Genomic DNA, 8,640 nt, shown 5'->3' on the forward strand with positions numbered 1-8,640 from the left:
AACTACCTTATTTATTTTGTGGCTGATATCACTCCAGCTCTGGCCATTTGGGAGTCTTTTAGTTGCCATCTGCCTTCTGTTGACATAACCCCATTACTGTGGTATGTTTTTGTTTTTGAGCACTTTCTCTCTTTCAGGCACTATAGATACACCAACCTCATCTCATATATTTTCTGCCACAGTCTTGGAATTAGCCACCTCTCCAAGGGACCTTCATTCCTTTTATTAGTGAATAGTATCAGAAACCAAGATCTGTTTTCTAGGTGCACTTGTTGCCTTAGGGTGTCATTGCTTCCAGGCTTTCCCTCTCAGCTGATGGATAAAGGGGATGTATGTGTGTATATTAACCAGTGTCTATATGCATATCTATAAGTATTTCTTTATGTAACCATGTATGTCTATATTGGGCCACAAATGGGTTTATACTGATGTCTCCAATTGTGATCTGTTACCGCATAGAACATTCCAGTCTCCTCCCCTTGCTTAGCTGCAATCTCTTACTCCAAAGTAGATTACCCATCTACTTAATTCAAGCAAATCAATCCAAGTTTACATGTATAGTGGTTTCAGAATTGTTAACCCATACCTTCATGGAAAAAAGCCTATCAACTCGAGTACAGTGCTTACGTACAGTTCCTTTTGTCTTTAGTCTTACAGACCCCACCCATTTCCAGAGTGACTTAGGCCAATGCTTTATTTTTCTAAATCCATTATTTATCCTCCATTGATAGTGAAGGTGAACCCTATATACATTTTCTTTTTGTCAACTGGCGTAATTAATCTTTGTTATCAGAGGGACACTGGAGGAACATGAAAAGAGGAAAGGGCTTCTCTTCCTGGTTCTGTGTGCTCTTCCCTGTTTGCTCCTATGACAGAGGAGTGGCCAGCAGCAGGCAGGACCTCCATGACACTCACTTTTCCAGCAAGTTCTGCCAGCAGGACTCGCTTCATGGAAGTATTACCAGTGTAGTGTCTCAAGACCCCCCCTCTCATAAGGAGCTACACATTTGGTTTAATGCTCTGTTGATACAATCTTGAAATTCTTAACGATTTTGTCTTTGAACTTACAGGGAAGTCCAGTGGGACAAAAGGGCATGCACGTGTCCAGGGGAGATAACGAGGTGACAGTGTCCACGCACATGGGGTCAGGTCCACAGGCACAGCAGGCAGTGCTCAGGATGCACATGAGCGTGAGCGTGAGCAGCTGGCCTGGCTACCTGGTGCACACAGCATACGGCGGGGGGGGGGGGGGGGGGGGGCCAGGTCAGGGCCCTGAAGACCCCAAAGGGTAGCCTGGCTGGGATGACACAGTAGCAGCAACAGCAGTTGCTACCACAGCCCTGAAAGAAAGAAGAGACACCTCCTGAGTTCAATGCTGGGACCTGTGGGGAAAGGCCAGCTCTCCCATCTGTCCCTGGAGCCTGTCCCTGTGGCCGCCTCACCAACACGAACTCTCCATCCTGAGCACCAGGGTGGGAACTACCTGTGCAGCCAGTAGATGTTTCAGTAAGTTATTGCAAAATGAAGTTGTAATATTGTGATTTATAATATGAAATATGTGTGTGTATAGATATAGATATAGATATATGTATGTATATATTGTATACATACATATGTATGTATAAAAATATGTATAAATATATATATACGTGTGTGTGTGTGTGTGTGTGTGTGTGTATATATATATATATATATATATATATATATATATTTGGTCTTCATCCTTATTTCAGGCACAGAGCTCCAAAGTCCCTTGGAATTTCCTAAGTGAGGAGAGCAATAAACATCAATAAATATCAATGACAGCAAGAAACATCAACCAACTTTGGAAAGTACCTAAGGGTGAGGGCTGGTGGCCAGAAGAACCAACCCTGTGATCCAAGGGTTAAAATTTCCCTACTACCTACCTGACCTCTAGGTAGGTTGAATCAACACCAATGGCCAGTGACTTGATCAATCAGGTCTATGTAATGAAGCCTCCATAAACATCCAAAAACAGTGTGGGCAGAATGGTTCAGAGAGTTTACCATTGACACAAATATGGAAGTTTGGGGAGAATGGCACACTTGGAGGGGGTATGGACGTTCTGCACCCTTTCCCCTCACACCTTGTCTTATGCATCCTTCCGTCTGGCTGTTCCTGAGATGTATCTTTTTATAATAGATCGGTTACCTAGTAAATAAAATGTTTCTCAGCATCTGTGAGCCATTCTAGCAAATTAATGGCTACCAAAGAGGGGGTCATTGGACCCTCCAGCCTATAGCCAGTCACCAGAAGCTTGAGTAATGACCAAGACTTTCAAGTGGCATCTGAAGACATTATCTACCTGGAGATAGTGTCAGAACTGCGTTGAATTGTGGGACACCCAGCTGGTGTCCCAGAACTGCTTGAATGTGTGGGGAAACTACTCCCCCCCCCATTACTACACACACATTGAAATTGGGATCAGAACTCAGAAAACATACACAATAGACATTGCAATAAAACATATCAGGGAGTTACTAGAATTCTTCAAAGAATTTAGAATCTCTGGCTTTGAAACTTGCTGCAAGATTGGAAAGCAAATTTAGAAATAGAAATTGTAGTTAAAAATTGTTGCATCCATTCAAAAGAAACAGTAGTTTCCTATGAATTTTTCAATGAACAAATTCCTACTAACAACAAAGGCAATTTTTAAATTAATGTTTTCTTGTCATTGAATATATAGCAACAGACTACATAATGGGCGTTTTAAATTATATAAAAATCACAAAGTCCCTCTTGGTTTCTTGTACAAACTCCACAAGTTATAGGAAATATCAGAGGAAGCATTAAAATGCCACTGTATAAATTTATGCTTAAAATTAAACTCAGACTTAAACAAAAATGATTTATATAAAGGGTTAAGTCTTTTCAGAAAAAAAGATTTAGAATCATACTCTAGATGTACTAAAAACTTACTTTGAGGTAATTTATCAGAAATTTGTCCTCATGTTGTTGCAACCTGTAAAACACTCAACTCCAATTTCGGTTGCATCAGCTGAAAGAGACTTCTCAAAATTAGAAATTACTGTGGTTCTTACATTTGCCAAGAGCTACTGACATTGCTTTCAACTCATTGAAAATGAACTTACCACATTTTGATGAATTTGTAGGAAATTGGGCCAGAAAAATCATATGACCAATCAAGATAGCACATTCATAAAGCATTATTATTTACTGTATTATATAAAATTATGATTCTGATACCTAAAATATTAATTAATTAATTAATTAATAAGTTAAATCCACATGGCCTTTCTTCTCAGCACTTTACCTCTAATACCCTATTACCATAGGGGGTCCCAGACTCTATGGTCCAAACAGCAGTGCTGTTTGCACTGACCACAGACCGGCTGCAAAGCCCTTTCCTGTTATGGATACTGAAAGCTGGCAGCCTTTCATATCACCCAGTGGGGGAAATAGACCCTAAGGTGTCCCATATTCATGCTCTGTATGCAATCTCTTTTCCTCGAGTGTAGGCAAGACCTGCGACTTGCTTTTAACCAATAGATGATGGCAAATGTGATGGGATGTCACTTCTGATCATCCATCCTTGACATTCTTAATATTACAAATTGAGAATATCCTTGTTAGCCACGCATCTGTTTTATCCCATGAACATGCTGTGTTCCATTCACCGTATCCATAACTATCCAGTGTATGAGTTGGGAGTTGACCTGGCTTGGAGCTGGGCTACTCTGGAGAATAATTCCTGGACCTGGTTCTCAGATCTTTAGGTCCTTCCCCTGCGGACGTGAGAATCACTTTGTAAAAGACCAGAAGTCCACATCCAGAATTACTGTGACACCAGCTAATCACAGGTCATTTCTTACCTAATAGCTTCCAAATAAGGTTTCCTTTGAAGATGCGGACACTGTGTAGCTTCAGAGGAGATGAGGACACATTGGGTCACTTTATAAAAATTTGCCCCAGTTCCCACAAGTCAGTTTGTAGGTTTTGTGTGCTCTGCTTTAATCTGATAAAGATTTGTGTTTTTAATTAACCAGTTAGGTCCCTATGATAGGAAGTGGACCTAGAGGGACGGAGATTTAGGAATGTGGCAGCCTGATGGTTTGAATTCCAGTTGTCTGTCTAAAATTCTATTATTTGGGGCAGTTGCTCAGCCTCTGAGAGGCAGAAGCCTGATTTTAGAGAGAAGGCGGTCCCCCCAAATTTTATCCCCCCTGTACTCCTTCCCCCAGAGTGGGGAAGTATGAAAATACTTGTCACCATGAAAAGTCAGAACAGCCAAGACTAAAGGACAGATGGAGAAACACAGGAAGAACGAGGACAGCAAGAGGTACGAGGAGGCTATATTCCCTTTTCCTGTGTCCTCCTTTTATAAATTTTAACATTTCACACTTAAACTTTTCCCAGGGTTCGTATTTCTGTGGCTAGCTCTCTGTTATTACAGTTTACCCATAGATATGATAAATGAATATAGTGAATGATTGCTGAAGGTCGACCAGATGGCTTGATGACTTCATTTACTCTTTTTCTTTGGGAAAACAATTGAAAAAATTCTAACTACGCATTCTCCTGCAGGCAGGGGTGTGCAGTGGTCACTTTTGAAAATGGAAAGATAAACACGGTTATTGTGTGCCTGAAAGCTCTGGGGATCCTGGAGATACTTTCTGCTCCACTATTTTATTCAAGAACATAAGGAATTAATTGTACACCTTGCTGTGAGAAAAAGGCACATTGTATATTCCAAATACCAAGATCTTTCTTTTAGGATTAGAAATGTAGTTGACACAGAGAAAATACTTTCAAGATGTCGGTGGGGGTGGGGGGGGCGGGGGCAAGTCTCCAGCTCTTTAGAAGTCAATATTATTCAGCACCTGTATAGTTTCATATCTCGGTGGGTTAGGGGTATCTAGTGTTTCTCAGAGACCATAACCCAGCCATCCATAATCAAACATGAGTCCTCTCAAAAGATACAAAAAAGAAGAAGGGAGTAGACATAAGAACTCTTCCCCAGAGTTTCAAAATATTTCCAGATATGAGAGCTTTGAAGAACAATTTCCTCTTCAGGGATTTCCAGCCTTCTCAATCTGAAAGGCAGGCACAAAGCTTTATATTTCCTGTTCACACTGGATTCCAGGGTGAGTCTAGCCTGCACATGGCTTTCAGACAAACAGTGGGGAAGGAGCAAATAGAAGAATAGACGGGGCATTTGCAGTCGCACTTGGGTTCTGATCCATTCTGGACTCCTAGTTATGTGCCCTTTCCGTGGCTCAGTTTACTCATTTGTAAAACACAGTTGCCAACAGCTACTTCAAATGGCTTTTGCAGTAATGACGTGAGAATAATAGGCGATGGATTCCCTGTACAGAGGAGACCGTCACTAAACATGTGCCTGGTTAGTTCCACGAAGGCAGGTCTCTCGAGCCCCAGCACTTCCTCATGCCTGGTGCACAGTAGGTACTCAAGATTTGTCAAACGAATGAGTCATATTCATTATTTTCCATTTCTTATCACTGTCGCCCTATAAACTAGACAAGATGTTCACCGGTATGCAGAGAGGACTACATTGCCTTATCAGGAGAACCCAGCAGGACCTGATGTTATACACATGCACTCCGATATCTTCCTAGTGGGAATGTAACTGGACACGACCACTTTAGAGAAGAATTCGGGAAAGTGGACTACTGAAGCTGAACATGCATGCACCTTGACCAGAGTTCCATTCCTAGGTATATACCTCTAAGAATATAGCTTTTCATACAAGACCACACATACCAAAACATTAATGTTTGTAATACAAACAAGGGAAAGCAATTTAAATGCTGAGCAGCTGAGTAATCAATACATGTATTCAATATATTCTTTTAAAAAATCTTTATGTTTACTGATTTTTGAGAGAGAGAGAGAGAGAATGAGCAGGGGAGTGGCACAGAGAAGGAGACACAGAACCTGAAGCAGGCTCCAGGCTCTGAGCTGTCAGCACAGGGCCCGACACGGGGTCAAGCCCACAAACTGTGAGATCATGACCTGAGCCGAAGTCGGGCGCTTAACCGACTGAGCCATCCAGGCACCCCTCAATATATTCTTAACATGCTATTTTACAACAAAGAAAATTAGTAAAATTCTGCCAGCATATACGACCCTCAAATACAGAATTTCAAACAAATAATTCCATCTGCAAAAGAATAGACTAGATTATGGTTATATACATCTAGTTTAAAAGATGCATAACAGCAACATATATTGCTTACCGGTACAAACATGTATCATTAAAGTATAAAAAATGCAAAGAATAATAAACACTATATTTAGAAGAGCCAGTCCCTCTGAGAAGGGAGAGGAGGGTTTAAATCAGAAAAGACGATGCAGAGAAATTTGATACAGAGGAATATCAGTGATTTTTGATGTTTTAGAAAGGTGTCCACAAGCTAAAAATGAAAATGTATGTTTAAAAAGGATCTTAACATGTGAGAGCTGGAGGAATCCTCTAGCACTAACCCCGCCTCTCCATTCTAAAGGTAAGCAACCTCAGGCCCAGAGAAGTGAAGTAATTTGCTTCAGGGTGCACAGTCAGGTAGCAGCAAAGCTGTGATTAGATTCCAGATTTTCAGGTCCCACGCCAAAAGTTTTACAGTGCTCTTTTTAATTGCGTTTGGTCTGGTTCCTTTTTCCCTCTTGCAGGGAGGAAACTGAACATACACGTGAGCAGCACCGTCATTAGATGCACCACAGTTGAGCCCCGCAGAGAATGTATGGAGAAAAGGCTTCTGATTGAGTCCAGGCAGACAGGATGTTCTTGACGCACGGCCGGGCAGCGTAAGCAGTATTTCTACGGCTTTTGTTTTCCTGCCCTAGAGAGATTGTGGGGCATTCATATGCAAGGTCATCCAAACTTGCCCACATGTTTACTCCCAGTCCCCAGAAAAGTCAGACCAGCCTTGGCAAATCTGGGTTTTGCTATCAAGACATCCAGACTTGTAAGGAATTTTAAAGTTTCAAGTCCTTGAGATTTTCAAAGTAGGAGAACACAGTTCCAGATCACAGGATTCAGGGACGCCTGGGGGGCTTAGTCAGTTACATGTTCGACTCCTGATTTTTGACTCAGGTCACGATCTCATGGTCATGGGATCAAGCCCTGTGCCGAGCTCTGCACTGAGTATGGAGCCCTCTTAGGATTCTCTCTCTCTCTCTCTCTCTCTCTCTCTCTCAAAATAAATAAATAAACATTAAAAAAAGAAAAGATTGCAGATTGCGGGATTCCATGGAACTGGCAAGATTATGGCAACAAGTTTTTGAACACACAGATGAAACCTCCATGTGTATTATTTCATGTACACAAAACAAGACAAAAATGGTACCTGAATAAAGGCATTTTCGACACCATTCTACATATATCACATCAATACTCATGCATACTGTACAGTGAATTTCTACCTAAGCTTTTTGTTCTCCCTCCCATTAAGTTTCAAAGCGGATCTGGAAAGTTCAGTTTGCTTTTTACTGATGATAATTCATAGAGGTATTAATGCCTCTTCTTTTTTATGTTCTGGTGACTTTCTGGTCTCTTAACCCAAAGTTTTTTGTTTTTAGTTTTTTTTTTTTGAGACAGAGAGAGACAGAGCATAAGCAGGGGAGGGGCAGAGAGAGAAGGAGACACAGAATCCGAAGCAGGCTCCAGGCTCTGAGCTGTCAGCACAGAGCCTGATCCAGGGTTTGAACTCACGGACTGTGAGATCATGACCTGAGCTGAAGTCGGACACTTAACCAACTGAGCCACCCAGGCGCCCCTCTTAACCCAAAGTTTTTGATGCATATCTTTCTGTCCCATGTGTACCCTAGAGACACAAAGTAACTTGGCTCCTGGATGGAAATAGTTGGGGTACCAATCCCTCATCTATCTTAGGGATTTCCTCGCCTCTCCTTCCCTAATCCATGATGTATGTAGCTGTGGCTCTGGCATATGGCAATGGCCTGTCACCACACCTCAGAACAGGGCACCATCTCCTACCAGCTCCATACCCATCTTCATTCCCCCAACTATAGTGAACATTCAACCCACGGCCAAGGAACAACTGAGTTCGTCTTCCCTTACCTGTCCTCGTACTTTTTTTTTTCAAGTTTATTCATTTATTTTGAGAGAAAGAGAAAGTGTGAGTGAGGGAAGGGCAGAGAGAGAGGGAGAAAGAGAGGATCTCAAGCAGACTCATCACTGTCAACACAGAACCTGATGTCAGGCTCAAACCCACAAACCGTGAGATCATGACCTGAGCCCAAGCCAGACACTCAATGGACCGAGGCATCCCTCTCATGCTCTTTTGTTGAAAAATCCCTACATTGTTTGGACATGGTCTTCCTCCTTATCTCTGTTCCATTTTCCCCTTTAATAAATATTCCCAAGTGAATGGATGTCCATATTGGAATTTCATCAGAAAACTTCACTAGAAAAGATTCATTTCTATTAGAATTTTGCTCAAGAAAATTTCATGGGTAGGGTACAGTTATTGGGTCTATTTATTAATCTACAAACATTCCTATCAACCCACCAAAATGTTAGCATGTCTTTCTTCAAGGATGACCCCAGACCTGTATCTGATGAAGCCATAGATGGGGGGAGTGCTGGAGGTTGTTTTTCAAACTTAGGTAATATTTATA

The 8,640-nt window shown here is 41.7% G+C and overlaps 1 long non-coding RNA gene across 1 annotated transcript; it reads left to right on the forward strand.

Annotated features, from left to right (window-relative positions):
• Positions 1-1,739: 1,739 nt before the first annotated feature.
• On the forward strand, positions 1,740-8,394 carry LOC147574772 (uncharacterized). The gene is made up of 3 exons (XR_015243300.1): positions 1,740-1,918; positions 5,521-5,717; positions 6,670-8,394. It is a non-coding gene; the product is annotated as an uncharacterized LOC147574772 (long non-coding RNA).
• The last annotated feature ends 246 nt before the right edge of the window (positions 8,395-8,640 follow it).

The sequence above is a fragment of the Puma concolor genome, chromosome D4, assembly GCF_028749965.1.
Source record: "Puma concolor isolate L17-30 chromosome D4, mPumCon1.1.hap2, whole genome shotgun sequence".
NCBI lineage: Eukaryota > Metazoa > Chordata > Mammalia > Carnivora > Felidae > Puma > Puma concolor.